Source organism: Plectropomus leopardus, chromosome 23 (assembly GCF_008729295.1).
Source record: "Plectropomus leopardus isolate mb chromosome 23, YSFRI_Pleo_2.0, whole genome shotgun sequence".
NCBI classification, from domain to species: domain Eukaryota; kingdom Metazoa; phylum Chordata; class Actinopteri; order Perciformes; family Serranidae; genus Plectropomus; species Plectropomus leopardus.
Window position 1 is genome coordinate 11,113,709 of NC_056485.1, and position 20,780 is coordinate 11,134,488.

At 40.0% G+C, this 20,780-nt stretch overlaps 1 protein-coding gene across 1 annotated transcript in view; it reads left to right on the top strand.

Moving 5' to 3' along the window:
• Positions 1-20,780, top strand: part of LOC121961921 (adhesion G protein-coupled receptor L3-like) — a 249,776-nt gene that overhangs the window by 12,196 nt on the left and 216,800 nt on the right. Inside the window, exon 2 of the mRNA XM_042512028.1 lies at positions 17,296-17,381. The gene's annotated coding sequence lies outside the window, so the exon portion shown is untranslated. The remainder of the gene's footprint in view (positions 1-17,295; positions 17,382-20,780) is intronic.

A 20,780-nucleotide genomic window follows, 5' to 3' on the forward strand; every position in this document is an offset into this window, starting at 1 on the left:
GACAATAATGGAAAGAGAATCCAGTAATTTATTCTCCCATCCTTGACAAAGTCTAATATTTGTTGTATTAATAATGCTGTAGATAAACCAAAACTTGTAGTCACGGATGGATCTAAATGAGAATCAAGTCAGCATTAGTCAAGATATTCTTGCAGTGTTTAATCATTCAAATGCCACTACAGGACTGCTGACTATGTGATATTGAATTAAAAAACAGCCCCCTCCCCTTTTTAAGCCCCATTCCTTTCCCCTCCACCCTCATGGAGTTTTGTCATTCCACAATAAGGGTCACAGTCTCCCATTGTCTCGCTACAGCATTCCTCGACATGGTAGTATTGACTAGTTCCGCTGTGTGAGCGGTGCCATATAACATCCATACATCACTGGGAGAACAGAATGACAGACAGTGGGAGTTGAGATGTCAGATCAGCCTCTCCAGGCTACTGACATCCACTCCCTTCCTGCTCACTCTGCACCATGCTAGTGCATCTGACATGCTCATGATATAAATTTTCTTATAGTGGATGGCGCAGGAATAATTCTGTTTCCAATTAATGTGTTTTTTAAAGGTTCTCAAGTAGGTTGGAACATACATTCACAGAGGTATGAATGTTATTTGTTTATCGACTGCCACATTATAATTGGTTCACTACTGTATGCATGCAAAGATTGATAGCTAGATTAATCTCATCAAAATGTTAAGCTTTTATAATCTTCTCATGGACCCCTTTTACTCTCTCATACATAATAAATGTAGCTAAAAGTCACCCTGACATAGAGAAATAGCTGAACATTGTAGCATGCTAGTTCAATGTGGAAAATATGAACCTGCTGCATGCCACCAGACAATGAGCTCACTCGGGTCAGCGTAGGTCCACCCTTTATGGAATTTCTGCCCATAATGATTAATAAGGTAGGTGTACTTATTACCTTGAAAGTCATCAGTGGAATGCTGCATTTAATTTCCAATACTCCTGTGCCTGCGGTTTCTCCTTCTCAATGCATTGTTCTGTCTTTATTATTTCTGAGTGCTATACAGTTTCTACTAATGAACAACCCATTATTGATTCATATAGACAACAAAGATTGCTTTGTTCTACTCTTTCTTATCAGTTCTGTCTCTCCCAAAGAGGTGTTGAAAGCAGTAGATAGACACCCCACTACTTTTGGTGACTCCGGACCAAAAGTCCATTTAGCAGGGGTTTTGTTGTCACTCGTGAGCACTGTGAAAGGTTAGCCTCCTGTAATCTTGTTTATGTTTTTGGTCAGTAGTAAGCCTTCCTAAGCCAGCTTTGTGTCAAACACAGCTGGAGAGGCCTTTACAATTGCAGCAGAGCAGAAATAATTGGTCCAGCGGCTTGGATGCAGCCATGACACACAGGTAATTTGCTAATTTCTGTCTCTCAGCTGGTGTTATCAGTGCAGGAAGCTGCTGCTTTTGGAGAGAGTGTGTAAAAATGATTTATACTCTTCGTGCTGCTTTGGTAGAAATGGAAATTAAATGGGACGAGCAACTTGTATGAAAGAGGCTTTGGTGTGGCTTTTGTGCCAAATTACAATAATTAAACATGACCCCCTGAAATCTCCAATTAAGTGCCTTCATCACATCTCCCGGTTGGGTTGGTTGTTTCCTGCTGTACTGTATCTATCACTGCAAACAAAGCACACATGCTCATCCAGGGAATTGCCACAGAGTAGTTGTCAATAACATAACCTTCCATGAAGGGCTGGGCTGGAATAAAAACTGTAGGGATGTCAGTTTTATTTGATTTTGCTTTAATAGCCCGACACCCATTAACCAGTTACTGGCTGGTTTATTTTTAAGATGAAAAAACAAAGCCAAATTATGTAAAATACAAGGCCCATTCTTTTAGGAAAGAACTCCATTGACTCAGTGATCTCTAGTGCTGCATTTCAGTGGGCTATCCTTTCAGAGGTGGTGAAATTTTAATGTTTTGTGATGTAAATGCCTTGCTTTTTAAAATGCTCTGTTAACTTTGCTGACAGACAGCCAGCTTGCCGTGTTACCATGTAGAAACATGCATTGCCTACCTGATGGTCTCCACTGGTTAGCTAGCATTGGCAGCTCTGCACTGGTGATAATATAGTTAGCCATGTGAAAGACAGACTGTGGTGTTGGGGGAAAACAAAGGGTTAGCATAAAATTTCCACAGCGGCACTGCTGGCTGGATCTGAGTAGCAAAATTAACCTTTAGTCTGACATTCATGACTGGTCAAAAATATATGTATTAATATATATATGTTACCAATTATTTTTTTGTGCGATTGCTATCATATGTCAGGCCTATATATCCTTTTAGTCCACAAATGTGAATGCAGGGATTTGCTGTTAAAGGTCTTGGTCATTTTTCCCTGAAAAAGCAATGGTTTGATGATGATATCCCTAATCATCATATTTTTGACCAAGTACCTCTATTAATATTGTGTTATTGAAGAATTGACTAACAGTGCTTTTAGAAAATGTTTACTCAATGAGATTTTGGATAAATAATCATCAGTAATTTGGATAAGTAGCTGAGAGGGTCAGAACAGTCTGGTAAGTTTAGAAAATTACATCACTTTACTGTAATGCAGCCTTAAAAATCAGAAAAAGACAACACCGATGATTATTCAATATTCCACACCTTAGACAATATCCATGCTGATATCACAATACTGATATAATATTGATATATATTACCCAGCCATATTCCCATACAATCAAAATGAGTGCTGCACACGTGATGTCATAACAGTCCCAAGAGAAACCTTTTCCCCTTCAATTTAGCCCTCATGACTTTGAGCAGGCCACCTCCAGCTGACAGGGAAATTTGGATTGGAAAGTCTGTCGAAGCCACTTTTAATTATACTGGCAGTAAAAGATGAAACTGAGCAGGAATGAAGTGCTTTTTGTGCATCGATTTTTCTCTGCATCTGTAGACGCACTAGAGAGAGAGAGAGAGAGACAATTGTAACCTTCTCTATCACTGCACTGCAGGCAAACAAGGGGGGGCTGCATGCATGGCCCCTTTTTTCTGCTTTCTTTTAATACAATGAGAGCATGTACATCAAACCATCCTTCTCATCTAATTAGGAAATGCCACTGAATTGAAGAGAACTCAGGCAGGTCTGGACAGAGGCCACACAAGCACTTTACCTTGATAGAGTTTTGATGGCTTCTGTGATCTGTTTTGATATCTGACAAACTTTGGCCAACCTTTGGTGTGGATTTTTGTAACTTGGTTGACAAGGTGTGGCAAGACTTGTGGATCTTATGAGCTTCTTCTATATATTTCCCCTAAGGATTCATGCCCATTCCAGTCGCTGTTTCCGGGATCTTAAGCTTTTATTTTGGCAGAGTGTCACCTCACCTGGGTATCGGGAGAGTGACTGCTACTTTGATTGCCCTCAGGTCCCCGCAGGATTCCTGCCCGACTCGGCTACTGCAGATGACTCTGGACTATAAAAAGATCAGTTACTTTGGAAACACATGACAGCCTGACTTTGGTTTGCTTGTTTTCTGATGACGCTTCCCCCTGTTTTCTTGAGAACTTCCTCTGACCGCATGCTTCGCACAGTCACACCAGCAGATGCGACAATTCGTCATGCATAAGAAACCCCACTCTGGCAGCCATCTGTCTGCTTGTGTCTGTTACCATGCACTGGCAGTTTGTTTTGATACCCATTACCCATATACAATTTTAATGGCATGCAAAATATGCTGAACCAATCTCATGACCTCTGAACCTCATTCTAAAATCTCAGTTCTGACCTATGCATGACCCAAGTAACAGAAACCAGAAAATATACTGACTGTCACCATATATAGTTTCTGTGACTTGTGGAAAGGTCTGCCATTTGGTGCCCTGATATACTGTTACCTCCACTGGATGGCTGGAATGAGTTATTATGCCCTGTTAAAATGAAATGTGACCTTACAAAAACAACATGCCAAACCATAACAGGTAAAAAGCAGGGAGGTCAGAGGGATTGCCCTAACTGCTCTGGGAACTGATATCAAATGCAGAAGCTGACTGACATTACAAATTCCAGTGCATGCTGATAGGAATACTTGTACACAAATACTTGGACAAGGTGTCATATCAACCCAAGAACATAAATACTGGGCTGGTTTGTAAAGCCATGATTGCATTCAGGGACAACTATGAAAACTATAAAAATGCATTGCTTTCTACAACTACAATATGGTTAAAATTAAGGATTGTGGTTATAGTAAAATAAATAAGTGTTAAGGTATAGTTAGGGTTAGGCAGTGAGACACTTGGCTAAGGTCAGGGCATGTTAGGGTTAGACAGATGGAACAATTTAATTCATAAAAAGACAATAATCAATTGCATGTCTGTGACTGGCATTGAATGCCACTTTGCAAAAAAGGGTACACACCTTTATGTAGTTAACCTGAATGTTGGCATTGGGTGCAAATTGTGAGGTGCTGAATAGCCTAATATAGACATAACTCCAAGTATACTGGAATGAATTATACCCGTTTCCCAACAAAATTTGTAGATCTGACTCTTTCAAAGCTTCAATTGCTGCCATGGTAATAAATGTCCAAATCAGAATTCAAATGATCCATTCTTCTATAAAAATAGTCCATAAATCAAGAAATAGTAATCCAACATAAATCATTAAGCATCACCATTAATGTTTATTCTCAGAAGCATTTAAACGAATGTGGATGTGGAAAAGATAAGTCTTGAATATTAAGAAAATTATAAAGATGACCCCCAAAAAAGTAAAGTGTCAAATATTCCCCAAAAGACACATCACAAATCTACAAGCAGCTTTCAAAATTACCTGAAAACTGCAAGTAAGAGCTGAGTTGTATTCTTTAATCAAACTATTATGGCTAATGTTACTGTGACCTGATGTGACGCCCCCCTCCCCCATTTACTATGTCATCTCTTTCAAACTTGCTGCCCACTATTTTGGAGCAAAATTCAAGTTTTGCTTGGATGGAGATTGACAGAATTTGTCAGAAGATGACAAAGAGTTGCAGAAGTTACTGACGGTTGCGCCAGAAAAGGGGTGTAAAATTAGCATGTCCACGCTGGTGTCTTGTTTCTATCACTGCCTATTGTAGCTGGAGCTGATAAACTACTGCAGTCATTTATCCCATGAATTACGCCAAGTGTAACCTTTCCCAATAAAGACAAAGGCCAGATGTTAGTGGGTGTTAGTGGTTTTTTTGTCCAGTGGGAAATACGCTTTAGACAGTTGTGGCAATGACTCTGCTCTTGTTGCACTAGCTGCTAGCTGCTTCAAAGATCTGTATTTCCATTAGTATGCAGCTCCTATTTCAGTTGAGCATTGAGCACTGGTAACCACAGCACACTGCTGCTTACCATTATGATTGTCTCTGGTTTCTTCTTCCATCCCCACCCTTTGTATAGCAGTTTCCCCGTTTCCTTTGCATAGCAGGTCCCTATTCAGATGACTAAATTTGACATTTCTGGTGACAGTGCGATGTTGGAGGTGGGATTTGGGGGGCTTTCGAGGCGCTTTGAGAGTGTAGCGTAAAGGTTATCCATACCTTGTTCTGAACTGCCAGCAAATGCACACACCGCAGCCCATCAAAGCTTTTCTTTTCCCTCTCTCTTTGCAGCCTTTTCGAGTAATTCACAAGCAGAAACACCTTTTTTCCCCTCACATTGTGTGGCCTTGCATTGGCAGGGATAGCTACTGTTTCTCCTCCCATCCATTCAGGTCAGTCACATTTGTTCATTGCAGGTGACCTGATGAGAACATGGCCCTTATCTCTCACGGTGCCCAAGAAGAATTGAACATGTTTCCTCGGCCCATATTGTAACATTAAAGCAGTCGATTGCCACATGCTATCACATCAGCCACGAGCATGGAATAATGCAGTGCAGGCTTTCAGTGATAGAAAGATGCCTATCATTCTTTGCTGAGCTTTTACTCTCCTCAGGGCTACGTGTTTAATATGACTCTACAAATGTGATTTAGTGGGCAGATAGCCTTGGGAAACAGAGGTCGATGCTGCAGAGACCTCTGGTATGTAGTATATGGCAACATTGTATGTAGGTTAAGGTTATCTTGTGGATGTTGTGGAACTGGATATAGCAGAGGGATTTTCGCAGAAAAGGTGTGTGTGGGTTTGGGTTTAGTGAACAATTACCTTGCATCATTTTTTGACATTTCTTGCATCACTATCAAAAATGCAAAACTTTTAGAATTTTCCAGATTATTTCAGCAGTTTCTTTCTCCTGTAATAATTTGTTGCTTATTACTTTCAGCAGCCTTGTCTTTCCTTACTGCATATTTCCCGAAAGCAGTCTCTCACAGAGCATCAAATTCATATGACATGTTTTCCTTCAACTCTCATCCCGCCCCCTGTCTTTATTCATCCTCGATTCAATTACTTTTTGGTTTCAGCAGAGACTCGTTCTTTACTATATTGCTCTCTGATGCGTGTTGCTACCCCACAGATTTATGTCGGAGCTGAAAGATGGCTGTCCAATTTTCTGCATGGATAGCGGCGCCGGTGGCATTGTGTGTGTTTTAAAAGCTCTTGTCAGATGTGCGTTAAGGACGTATGGACCGCGCAGCCGTGTAATTCTTTCAGACAGTGGCCATTTCTGTCACATCCCGCCATTAGCTTGTGTATGGCAGTGATTTGCCATGTGAGTTCTTATGGTCTAGCTGAAGCTGAGTGTCTGAATGTGTGTTTGTGTGTGTGTGTGTGTGTGTGAGACACTTGATTTGAAAATTTATGACTGTGGGCATGCATGTCTTAGTGGTGAAATTACTCATATTGCCAGTTTTTTTTTTCCATACCTGTTATTAATTTCAGAGATGATAAAAAATGTTACCACCTGAATGGTCACTTCATTCATCCTTGTAAATAGGGAATGCATACCAAATTGGAAATTAGTCAAACCAGTTGCATTTGTTGAACTTTTTAAATTTTTGCAGGATACCGGAGGGTGGAAATTGGTTTTTCAGGGATGTTCAGAAAAGGGCAAATGTATTTTTACTCCTTTCAATAGCTTGTTTTCCTCCTTGACATATTTGGCACATTCATAAACACATACTGTGCTTTATTGTAGGGTGCATATAACTACATAATCATTTATTCTGACAAGTCTTCCAAGTGTTTTCACTCTTACCCTATTTTATGTCACTGCTATTCTCAGCTTTTCGCCTATCAAAGCTCGCATACTATGCTCATTTTGAGGTTCATCCTTTTATTTTAGGTTTCTGCCAGAACATATTTACAGTCTTTGATGTAACGAAAACAAAAAAGAAAAGAAAATATATATTTTCCTCATACTGTCTGCTTTAATAAACCTGTATTCATCCTCAGTCTGAAATATTCTGTTTTAGTGCTTGTCTCATTAAGCCTCCTTCCCAAAGCCCAGTCTGCTCTAATTGATCGGTGTGTTCAAGATTTTGGCATTTGTGGAATGACTGTAATGGCACTATATCAATAATTACATTTATTTTATCAAAGATGCTAGCAAACCACCACATTTCACACAATAAGCACAGCAGAAATGTTAAGTAGGACCACCACGTTTAACTAAATATCTTTACACATTACAGTTACAAAGCTCCGACAACTTTTGAGAGCTCATGTCCCTGCAATACAAAAGAATTGCCAGTTGTTGACCCAGAAGTGTAAGTGCATGTAAGTCCATTCTTTTGCTAGAGTGACCACTGTAGTCCCTGTATACTTCCTGTCAGCTTCTACTTCAACAAAAATTCCAACAGCAAATACAATGGAACCCATTTTGAATGTTTATGGTGTCAAGTTTGTTCATCTTACGTTGTGACATCACAACTTTTGCGGAACTCCTGATGGCTCTTTCACAGGCCCATTTTCTGAATACGGACTGTTTATATTTCTCTGAGGACTGAGCATTTCAGTTCTTTCAAAGTATGTATACAGCACCTGTACTTGCTTTATAATATAAAAAAGACACAGAAATCTGACTTCTTACAATACTGGACCTTTAAGAGCAATAGTTCCACATTAAACCCAATTTTGGCCTCAATAGTCAAAGTTATCTCTACACAATCTGTCCATAGAGAAAAAAACTGTAGACAGCCTAAATCTGTCACATACCAGTAGACAGCTCCCCAGCATGGGGTCACACAGCCTATTACTGTGTTGATGCAGTTATAGTTATGTCTTTCTTTGTAGTCACAGTGAAAGGTTGACGTGCCCCCAGCTGACCGCCCCTTCCTCACAGGGGTCCTGCGATATCTCGGTTGTCTCCTTCCAGGCCTGAATGGGCACATTGTGCTGCTGCCTGCTGCTGCTCTGCAGACTACTAGGTCCTCCGCACACACCTGTCAAGCCATGTCCTTGGCGCCTTGGGTACTGAGACACTCCAGAGCCCCCCTGCTGCACACATGGTTATTGAACCCTTGCATACCCATACAAACACACACGCACACACCAAAAAGCAGTCACATATGAACAAATAAACACGTGGTTATGCAGACCTGTGTTAAGACACAGACATGTATACACAGAGACATACACAATTGAATTTCACATAAACACAGAGCATGCATACATGCTCCTTCACACACACATTCAAAGGCTTGACTTTATTAGAAACACACCTCTCTCCCCTCGCCTATGCCAAGGTTATATTCAGTGTGCAGGTCAGCTTCAGAATTCAGAAAGGGTCAAGTTCCGTATTTTTCAGGGTGGGGAGGGCAAGGGCACAGAGGGTTGGTTTGAGTGCACACACTCACACATGGAAACAAGATTCAGAAGTAAACTACCTGTAACTCGATCCACTGCTTCAATCAGTTGCAGGTTTTCTGGTTTTAAGTTGAGGGGGGAACTGTTGGGGGGCATAGCATCCTGTGCTTCTGTATAGCAAATGAGATGATTTGCAACAATTTTTAAAACAGATTTATCTTTTTAGAGGAAAAACAATTAGTCAAATAATCAGTTAGTGTGAAATTAACAACAACTTTTGCAACTGATTAATTTTTGAAGACATTTTTTAAGAAAAAATGGCAAACATTCTTCAGTTAAAGCTTCGTAAATGTGAATTTTTTGTTGTCCTTTTTTTCCTCTACAACTGTAAAAAATAATTTATTTTGAATTTGAACCATTGGTCAGATGAAGTAAGACATTTGAAGAATTATTATGGACATTTTTCATTATTTTAAAATTTCATAGATTAGCCCGTAATTTGAAAAAAAATAATTGGCACAATAACCATTAATGAAAATAATTGTTAGTTTCAGCCCTAAATCATATTTTATGACTAAAGCTATTGTGTGTCAGAATTTCTAGCCTTTCTCTGTCATATATCATTTTAAACCAGCATTTTTAATAGTTTTCAGCCAAATTAAGCAGAGTGAAGACGACACCTAAGGGTCTGTGAACTTGCAATGGGCATTTGTCCATTTTTTCTGGCATTTTGTAGACTCTATTCAACAAAAATCTATTGAAGAATGAAAATAAATAAGTTTCAGTCTCAGATTAAATTAAACCAGTTTCAAAAGTACACTATTTTTAGTGGCATGACACATTTTTAGAGCACTAAATAGCTCATGACCCTTTGAAGGTAATCCTTTTTTGATGTCTTGCAGCACTCATCTCAAGTACTTCCTCTCTGTCTCTCTGAGCGTGACTCCATGGCCTTGGCCGGTAACCCTCCACAACAAATGTGCCTCTGCATGTGGCGTTTTCCTCACAGAAAAATGCTAAATGGCTCATTGTAAATGCACACAACGTGCACCCTCATGAAGGACCTATGGTGTCAAGTCCCACTAGTGTCACCCATACAATTTTCCCCTCTATTGACTTTTATGTTCTGCTGCAAGGTTGGTCATCGTGGTGGGAATATGTATGTATTCCAAATAAAGACAAGCGTGATTATCATAATGATATTCCCCTGCTAAGGTAAATAGCCCCCTGGCCCCATCGGTGGGGGGATATTTCCATGTGTACGTATGGCATTTTGACAGCTTGTTTTTGACGATACATTTCATGCATTTAGTATTGGGCACCGTAGACATAAAGCCTTTTCAAAATCATCTCTGAGCTGGGATTTCCAGGTGAGATCATGTGATAAGAGAAATCTCGTTTTGGCTTAAGACGCAATCTTGGGTCCTATGACTACAAAAACATAATATTTACATAAATATTCAAACACATGAGCTTGCATACACCAACAAATAAAAATTTAAAACTGAGGTGCTGTGGACCACTTTAGCTGCATGCAGTATTCTGGAGGCTGTGTGTGTTTGTCACCTCTATCTTTTCAAATAGCTCAATCTCCACAGAAAAAAAGAATAAAAAAAAGAACACACCTTTCCTAAACCCTGCTGAAGTCCAACTCCTTTTCACTCTTTGCTCCATTAATGGTTGAGCAGACTTGGATTGGATTTGTTAGTTCTTGTTGCTTTCGTTGGTTGGATTTATTAGGTATTATTAGATATTATTAGATATTCGGAAGGTCCCATGGCTAATGCTTCTGTTTTGAAGTGTGCGTAGCTTGTTTTTGAAGAAACAGCCTTTCGAAGCAATGCACCTTTGTTTTTGGGATAACTGGCCATCGGACAAAGGAGCTTTTGGTCCAGTGGAACATTTTTCAGAATGTTTGGGGTTTCTAAATTAAGAGCTGACAAAACAATGTCATTGCACCAATTATTGTTATTGCCGTTGCCATGTTCTTTTTGTCAAGTTTGTCTGACCTAGAAACATCAGCTTACGGGGGCAAGACTTTGAATTCATCAATTAAGGCCTAAAAGGGCCCGTGTATAAGTAAGTATTTGGGGTAAGGACTTGAGTGTTCAGTGTTGCATGTCTCTCATCCCCTCTTCTTATTGGTATGCCAACATAGATTTTGAGAGATAAATGGGCACATGACGATAATGATAGAAGAGCTGTAGGGAGAAGAAATATGTGGAAAAAGAAGCAAGAGAAGGAATCCAGGACACGAGACAAGTGTGTACTGAGAAAATGAACCAGAAAAGAATGAGAGAGCAGACATGTAAGTATACATTATCTTCCTGCAGTTGGCAGCAACCTCAGTCAATTGTTATCAGCTTTCTGGAATTTAATGTGACCCTTGGGGGTAGGGATGCTGCCCATGCATTATAAATGCTGCCCATTGACTTTGGTTGTTAAGCTTTCCCTCCCTTGTGAAAAAGCACACCCTGTCTGGCTATGATTACGTATCTGATAATAGTAGTGCGATGTAATTTGTGTGAAATTTCATGAACAGAGGGCTTGTTTGTATTTCACACTTTGATGCAGTGATGAGTTCTTCTCCTTTGCCTTCACCTCCTCAGAGTAGATTTAAACCCTTAAATATATGCAGACTCATCCTCACAATGTGTGAAGTGTAATAGTTACATTTTGTGAAAGTCATGGTATGTTATAGTAGAAGTGCAGTTTACCTGAGGGTGCAAACAAAATCTTTATGAGACCTGGTACTTTCTGTCTGAGAGCAGCTCATTTGAAAGTCTGTATAATCTATGAAATAGCTGCAAGTAGTCGAATAAGCACTAAGAGTGCATATTGCGTACTTCACACAGGAGTATGTAGGTTACTCAGGGCCGACTCTACTTGTAAAAGATGCCAGAGTTTCAATACATTTTCTGTTCATTAGCCATATCTCCTTTGCCTTTGGCCCCAGCATGCACCAGCCGGCTTGTCAGTTACAGTGTCACAACCACAGGGTCATTTAATTTAGAGCCCTGCTCCGCCGATTAGAGCTTTTGTTGTGAGCAGCCGTGACTACTGTAACGCGGGTGTTTGGGTCAGCGATGGGCACAATAGCTTAGTTACTCTCGCTGACTTCCTCACTATTGCCTCTCCCTCTCTTTCTCAGCACATTTTCCACTTGGCTGATAAAATAAGCCACTCTTTGATGAGCTTTCGGCAGGCCACGGTGCTGTGCCTCAGTAAATGCTTTTATAGAGACACACCACAGGCTGTCGACTTGGATCAGTCATACAGCGGCCGCATGCGTCCACTGCTTTCTCATATGTTCTTTTGTCTCCTGATAGCAGTTTTTTTGACACGCGATGATAAGCTGGTGATAGAGACGCTAATGTATTGCAAAAATGCCCTTCGACTACAATATGCAACTTTTCGCCTTGAGGCAGCATGAGTATCACTTTTCCTGCCCTGTTTCTCCTCACTTGGTCAGATTCATGCTCCTGTACTTTTCATCATGATTAGCTTGAAACAGCATGAAACCAGAGTGTGAGGTAACCAACAGCTGCAAAGCAGTCACAGATTGTAGAGAAGCCAATGGCAAGGGCAACCAGTCCAGAAACACTGCAATCAATTGATGATATTCTTGTATGCTTCATATTTAGCCTGTGTGGTACTTTTTTCCCCTTCATTGCCATTTATCTTCCTTTCAACATGAAAAGCTGTTACAGAGTGTTTAATTTGGATGAAGAAGAAAAGGTATTCTTTCTCCTTCTCAGTCAGTCGTGTTGTTCAGTAGTGTTTTGTTGCCCTGAGGCTTGTGCTCCTTTTTGTTTTTGTGATTTGTGTGTCTTCTTTTTACCTGTAAGCAGTTGGAAAAAAACACAAACGTGTGTAATTGCTTGTTCAAATTAAACACACAGTGCCGAGCATGAACATTTTTCATGAATCAAAGCATACTTTGTAAGCCTATTGTTAGGTCAAGTCATGATCATTTTCCTTTTTCTTTGTTTTTGTTGGAATGAACATCATAAAGAATGATGAAACTCTACATCTCTCATGGCAGAAAAGCATTGTTACACCCAAAATTACTGTCAGGTGTGGTCAGAGATATGGTCCATTGCACTTGTGACCACACTCAACACTGATATCCAGGACACTGTGCTGTACCACAATGAATCACTTTGGGGGTGTGAAATCAAATTTGGCTGTAAGTTCACGGCAGTGAAAGCGGGAGAGTCAGCCTGCGTTTCATCACTCTGTAATTTAGAAAACACTCTTTTCACCATGGGAACTGAGAAACAGAGAGCAGTAGATAATGTGATGAAGAGGAGGGCGAATGGCACCCTTCCTGGAACAACTGAAGTAACATACAGTACTTCCTCTTGTATTTGTGCATTCCTGAAATGGGGACTCATTCGCTTGCAGGAATCGAGTGATTCTGGCTGGCTTACTTGGCAGTCCAACAAAACTTTCACATCACTTTATTCTCTATGTAATACTGACTGGTTGCATATCCCTAGCAGTCAATGACAAAATGAATAACATGATGTCAAACTGTAATCGTTCTTTAAGTTTTGTCTCAGTGATCATATCCCAGCAGCCTTTAACATGTTAACTTTTTATTGCGCTGTTTTAAGTGGCCTTAGGTAATAACCTCCCCTCAATTTCAGTAAGAAAGCTAGAGGGTAGCTCAGTAGTTTTTAAGTGTAACTTTTAAGGCCTGTAGTAATGAACATTGTAGCACCTGTGACGTATCTGTTCCTCAATATAGTTGAAAAGTAACTGTGTATTTATGTGTAATCATGTAAAAAGTCTTAGAAGCAGCACTATCCACCACTGTACAAAATGCTGCCTCATTTGTGATGTTTCACAAGGAAGATAACGGTGCACACTCTGACGCAACAAGCCAAAACTCTCTTTCCTTTACTACACAACAACACTGAAAAGGCCGTTTTTGAAAATCTTAACCATGGACGGAGTTTTACAAAAGTTTTGTTTTTAACTTAAACATAGTGTGCATGAGGACCAAAGGAAAAAACACATAAAATAAGCTATGCTATAGAAGTTAACTTGTAATTGAACTATTATCCAAGTAGCTAAATATACAATTATGGTATATTGTAGTATTATTTTTTCTTTGATTTTATCAATGTTTAATCAAGATCAGTTTGTGATTGTGCTTGGTGCACTCATGTTTATATACCTATATACCATAAATATATGGCTCTAGTTAAATTTTGAAAAAAAAATACATTCATAATATTGATGTATTGCTATCATAATCACAATATTGCAAAAAAAAGAAAAATTGCAATTAGATATTCTTTCAAAACCATTCATCCCTATGTGCTGGTGCAGTGTAAACCCAACACCTTCCTAAATAACTCTACTGTTATGCTTTCATTAATTAGCTACCTGGCATTAATAAGCAGCTATCTCATACGGTGTCACATTGGGTCATCCATGCCTGGTACTTCAATAGAATAGCATATCTTTGGAATGAGCTTCTGAGGAGTAATGGTACAAGATTTCCTTGAGTACCTGGAACTGCCTGGTGTACATTTCTCTGGTCCAAATCCCTTTGAAGATATTTTGGAAGCTTCGGTTCTCATCTACTGCCAGACCTTAAACACAGATGATTATAAGAGAGCAGGTATGAATTGGGCCATGAGGGTGTCTCTGCTCAGTGAGGAAGATCAGGGACAGGAGCAGTTAATGTGGCTTTTATAAGAATTAAATATGTAAAAATAAAAATGTGTCCAATTGCTGTAATTACTGTAAATTAAGTCTGGGTAAGCGATCCAGTGTGATGAAGAGAGCCAACTAAACTGTCCAGAATATCATATTTATTTTCTATTGTCTGTGAACTGTGTCTCTCCTTTAGCACAACAGTTTGTGGTTAGAGTTGTTACAATATGGTGTGATTGTGTTTCTTTCCAAGCACTTCCAGGCTTACTAAATGACTGGCAGATGCTCTGTTGACCAAACTAGCTTCGGCGGTTCATCTGAATCGACCTATGGCATCTGCTTTCTGCACCAAAGTCTCAAATTTGATCAGACATAATGAACAGCAGATTTGATGAAGCACGGCCCCAGCACTTGTTCGGAAGCCAAGATCGGTCAGCCATTGTGCCCAGATGATATTTGGAAGTTTGGCAATGTAATTGAATTTTTTCTTCGTCTTTTGTAGTGTAATTTGAAGAGGAAGAAAAAGGAAAGCAGTGTGTGTGAGAACACGGAAGCACAAGCGCAATGTCAAATCCAATGACAGCTCCAGAGGCTTTTTTTTCCTCTTTTGTTTCTTTGTTTTTGACTTATTATGGACATAGAAGGTAATTTTTCAAGCATGTGCCAGCGCTATTAAAAGACATGTTGACATGTGACAGACAACCCAAATTGGTTGGAGTAAAAAAAAAAAGTTTCTAAATTGCTGTCTAATCCAATATCTACTTAATTTGCATAGTAAACACTCCACTACTGATTAATTCTTTTTAATTTTGGCTGATTATTCATGACCCTAACCTGCTATAAACGCCTCAATTACAATGGCTTTGGGGCGCATCACTTGTATGATTGCAGGTGAGATTTAATTATAAAACATGCAAAGATATTTTGCATTATCAATGGAAGTGAGAAAGGTGACAGTTTTTTTTTCTTCAGCTCTGAAGGTGAAGAAGAAACCTGCTTTTCTCTCGCTGAATTTCCGCTTACCTCTACGAAACCTTTCATGTAGGCTATTAATTGAGACGTAATTAAACTTAACCACTTCACCTGTGCACACTGGTATCCGAGCAGCAAAGGTTTATACTGAATATGATGAGTGAGAAATGTAACAAGCAGAGTGATGCGAAGGCTGAAAGCGAGAAAGTGGCACATGCAAAAGATGGATTGATACAAAGGCTGAGAGGCAGAGCAGGGGAGCGAAATGTGTGCGAGGGACAACGAGGCGGCGCAAAAGGTGACTGGAGGAGGCAGTCATCAAAATGCTAATGTTGTATGGGATATTTACTGCAGAGTGTTAATGCAGTTTAAAACAGGCTCTTTGTCCTGCAGCCCATCACCAAGCCCCTGTTGGGCCCTAATAAATCAGCCATTAAAAGCTGATGTGACCTGAATAGCTCTTCATACAGCGGCAATCGGGCTCTATCACCACTGTGGGAACCAGACAACAGCTGAAAAATTTATGAAGATGCCACTTAATAATGGGCGACCCAGAAGAGAGCAAAATATAGAGTTGGTGTGTGATGCAACTGTGACAAACCAACACTTCTGACATCGAAAAGTAATTATTCATTGCGGATTTTCTATGTGAATCTGTGTCATGGATGTGCACAGGTTTGTTAAAGGGTTAGTTTAGTATTTTGACTCGCGGGAAACACAATTTTTGAAATGTGCTCTGTACTGAGTGAAAGGGCTGCAGTGGCAATATAGGGCATGTCCACATTTTCCACCAAAATTAGGAGCATCGTAGTGTTGGGAAAAATGGGCTGGTGATTATCCAGGGCTCCTGTGAGAAGGGGGGGGGTTCTAAAAGCCTGGAATGAAAAGTTTGGGTTTGCATTTTTTTTTTTTTATTCCTTAGTAATTAGTGGTGTAACTAAATTAAAATTGGCTGAGCAAAACAGCTGAGGGACTGAACTTTGTATGAAAAAAGTTGTGGAAAATGAGTCCTCTTACATCCCTTAAAGGCGAAAAATGGTTTAGTCCGTGCCTGCGCTTGAATGCTTTTTTAAACAGAGCTAGAACCAAGTGTGGCAAACTGCTTATGCAAAGGGCCCAAAATTTTGTACCATGCCTCAGTCTAAAAGTGCTTTTTTTTGCCATTGACAGCCTTAGATTGTTGTTCTTAGTGTCTGACAACATTGTGGAAATGATCCCAACAGAGATAGTCCTTTTTGTGAAAGAGCAAGATCATTTTTGTTCAAACAGAAATGGGCCTGGCATAGCTATTGACAAACCCACCAAAGTACATTTAAATAAACAGTAATTTTATTATTTTAAAACACACCTTATTCAAAGTCAACAAAACAAAATAAAATTCACAAAAAACATCTTTATTTGTATATCCTCTGTCCCAAGAATCACCAACTCTGGTTTGGTTGAAACAAAAAAAAGTGAGGTGTCTAAATATGCTGGTTCTGTACATGCTAATTTAGCTGTTTTTTTAGTCTGGTGGGTTTGGTGATGGAAATTTCAGGGCTGTTTTTGGTTAAACAAAAAGGAACTTAATCTTTTACAAAACAGGCTATCTCTGCATGGATCCTTTCTATTGTTTTCAGACGCTTTTTATAATAATTTGAGCCTGTCAGCGGCAAAAACTTAAGTAGACATGCAGTATACTGACACTGCGGCAATGCCCTGAGCGGTTACATTGCTGCCTGTGTTGTGCCTGCAGGCTGAAGTGGTCGTGTTCAAAGGTCCAGGTTGAAAATGTCAAACTTACCCTTTAAAGCTGACTGAAGGTTATAATGGGAGATGTTAAAAGTTCCCCTGCTGGACTAAATTATTACCCCTGCCACCTATTTTGAAAGAATAAGTGTTGCCATGTTTTACTGATGTGAGACGATCCTTTTCTGCCTCCTAAACTGCTTCCTCTCTCCGTTTCCTTACAGAACAGAACATGGTTCCAAAATCTGGAATGTGATAAACAGGATTTTTGAGGAGAACACTCAAAGCTCACACTTCGTCTCACACCAAGGTATTGTACAATTTTATCATAATTTCTGACCGCATCAGCACGAGCTAAAAATGTCAAACTGCATATGATGAACACGCAGCAGATCCCAGATTAAGTACACAGCACAGTAATGAAGAGCATTCTTGTGGGCCAATTGGGTTTGTTCTTTGTGTGCAATGGGATGCTTATGAAAATAATTCATGATAGGTACTCATCTTCATATGCAAATCTGTGGGACATCACTGGTAAGCCTTTAATTTCTGCCGTCAGCGACAAGGAGCCTTTTTTGGTTGGTAACCATACGCACCTACCGAGCGTGTTTGGATTTCATTCCCTGATGCAAATGATGTTTTCGGAGTAATCATGCAAAAACGCAGCTGGCTTCCATTTCTCTACCCCTCGAATCTTTTGCTCCTTGCACACTCCTCCACCTCCACCTCCACCCCATAAGCACCAAAACCTTCACGCACCAAGCTTTTTCTCTTCTCCCTGTCTGTTTGTCATTGTTGTCTTCCACAACTCTGTGTTTGCTCCCTGCTTCTTGTACTTATCTTCTTTCCCCTTCCTCGCTTGCTTGTCATGCTGGCTGAAGCCCTCCCCTCCTCATCCTGTCGATTCGCTCACACACACTTCCCTCCACCAGCCCTCTCCACACTGAATGGAGCCACTAGCCTCGGTGCCTCCTGCGGTGAGCCTGGATTGAATTCAATTAGGGAGATTGTTTGCCCTCCAGAGTTTACTGGTGGGCTCAGAGGATGATAGGTTTGCCTGCCACTGCCCCCTCCTCTCCACCTCCCTTTTGCTCACACACACACACAAACATACCCTGCCACATCCATGTAACCAGTTTCATCTAACTCAATACAGATACCCCTCCTTCCCTCTTTTCCTAACAACTTCCTTGCGGTACTGCAGATTTTTTTGTTTACATTGCTTTTCAAGCCCTATGTTGATGTAATTTCACGTATTCAACAAGATCAAGGCATTAAAACTTGCACATTGGGAGAATGTGTCATATCACCTTTTTTGATAAGGCCTCAGGGGCTCATATTCTCCACATGATGGGACAGGAGATTTCAGAGGAGCATAATTGGGGACTATGTTTCAGCTCAATCCCACCAACACACACATTCCAGGATAATCCCATTTTTAGAATTAATTTCCCAGTTCGCTAGCGTATCCGGCACAATAGAAAGAACAGTAAATGTTGCTGACATAGGAGTAGTTAGTTGCAAGGTGAAAATAGAATTGTACTGTCATTTGAATAACATTGAGGGCAGCGGGAGATGGTTACGTGCGGTGCTGGCTCGTGCTTTTTAGATATGAAGCGTAAATGTGGTGCAGACATAATGGCCTTGGTCTCTATTCTGTGTAGAAACACTTTTCAACGACTTGTCCTGCAACCCGCTGCTTTCCTCCAGATGTCACGCTGTGCAACTGTGTTCTGGTGCTTCTCAGAAATCAGATACTGTATTAGTGCTGAAAGATGTCAAATGAATTAAAAGCTGGGGATTGCTTTGACGATAAATATCCTAATGCGCCCCGTCGTGGAATTACAACCTTCATTTGATGCACCTTCTTTTGCCTAATTTGCGGTCACTTTGGATTAAGTCTAATCTACTTCAAGGAGATCTTTTTTGGGCTAAAGCAGACAAAAATCCTGGATTTACAAACAAAATATTTTGTAATGACTCCATAGATCATAAGGTGAGGCTTTAAGAGATTTCTGGAATTTAGATGTGAACAATATTACTTAGGGAAGGTATTTATTTAGTATCTAGAAACTCTACGAACCTTCTTTTCAAGCCAGTGTGAACCTCTGCACCTCCTACAATGCTTTGCATACCCAACATGGTTGCCCATAGCATCAGCCATTCAAGTTAGTTTGACCATAATGGCCTGTGATGACATTAGCCCCGCCAAGTTTTGGTTCTGTTATCTTAAATCCCTGCCGTTTGTTTTCATAGTGTGATCCTGCCTGGACTTCTCCAAATGATGCAAAACAGGTCATTTGAATGGAAAGGGAGTGAAATCCTTTTGGCCGATGTCAGCAGTGTTCTTGAATTTGAATCTCGTCCAGAGGTAGTTGACTTTGCACGTCTTTGTTGTTGTGTCCTGTTACTCAGGCAACTACGGTCAGCACCAAAGCAGTCTAGCTCAAGGATATGGGACAGAGCATCGAAACCCTCTAAATGACCAAATTATCTAAAAAGGCGGCACAAATGTTCATTGTATGCACCTAACATCTACAATTCCTTGTAAGTGAAAAACCACTTGGCAGCTGGCCTTATTCTGATTCTGATTGCTTGATGTAGTGCATGGCTGATAATTACCAATTTGTTGACCTTCCTTGCAAATTGCTGTTGTCTTGACAACTGCCGGAAATATATTTGTTCAGACATGTTTGTGGCCATTTCATCCCAACAGGCGGAGAGTTCAACTGAGAACACTCCTGCAGCTGCATGAAAATATCTCTTAGTCATCTCATCTTCAATCATGTACTTGTAAACGGGGGTTGAAGAATCAAAGTTGTGCAAACAGTACAATGTGTTTATGAAGAAAACGTTTCAAAATAATCAGAGTATTGTGGATTTTAATCTCATATTTACCTATATTCACTCATGCAAATTAAGGTTTAACATTTTGGCTAACGCCATCTTGGATTTTTGTCACCAAAAGTGACCATATTTTGACGAGTTTGAGGGGTTAGGCCTGATGCCAGCTGTTACCTTGTATAGAACATATTAGTCTGCAGTAAACTGTCATGATGCTAATGTTGATTTTTGCTAGCAGAAGACAGGCTTAAAACCATTAAAATAAAATGTACTTACTATAAAAATTGAACATTTGATTGCCTAAAGAATCTTTCAGTACAAACAAATGCTGAAGAAGACTTTTTAGGCGACCAAAATGTTAGAGTTAACTTTTATGAACTCAAAACATATACAAACAATAGTGACAGCTACGACTAATGCTACAACTGTACTCTGTGAATCTGGGGTTTCACCACTGTTACATTACCTAACTAATGTAGCCATGGTAATGACTTGTCAGCAGATGGCACGCACTTGTTACTCAATATGGCCACACCCTTAATTATGCATACTTTTAAGTATTAATACAATACATATTGGTAAGTTAAAACATATTTTTGTAACAGACTGTAGACAGGTTTATATCTGCCCTAAAGTTGTGAATTTAGGGGTCTATGGGGGTTGACTCTGTTTTGGAGTCCGTCTTAAGTGGTCAGAGGAAGTGCAGTTTTTGGCACTTCTGCGTTGGCTTCATTATTCAGCCTCGGATGTTGCCCATTGCACACCACACTAGGACATTCATATTTTTTTGTTTGAGCTACTGTTTTGCTCTGAACTTAAGGCAGCTGTAACCTCAATTTATCACAGTGTTGTCAACTTCTGTAGG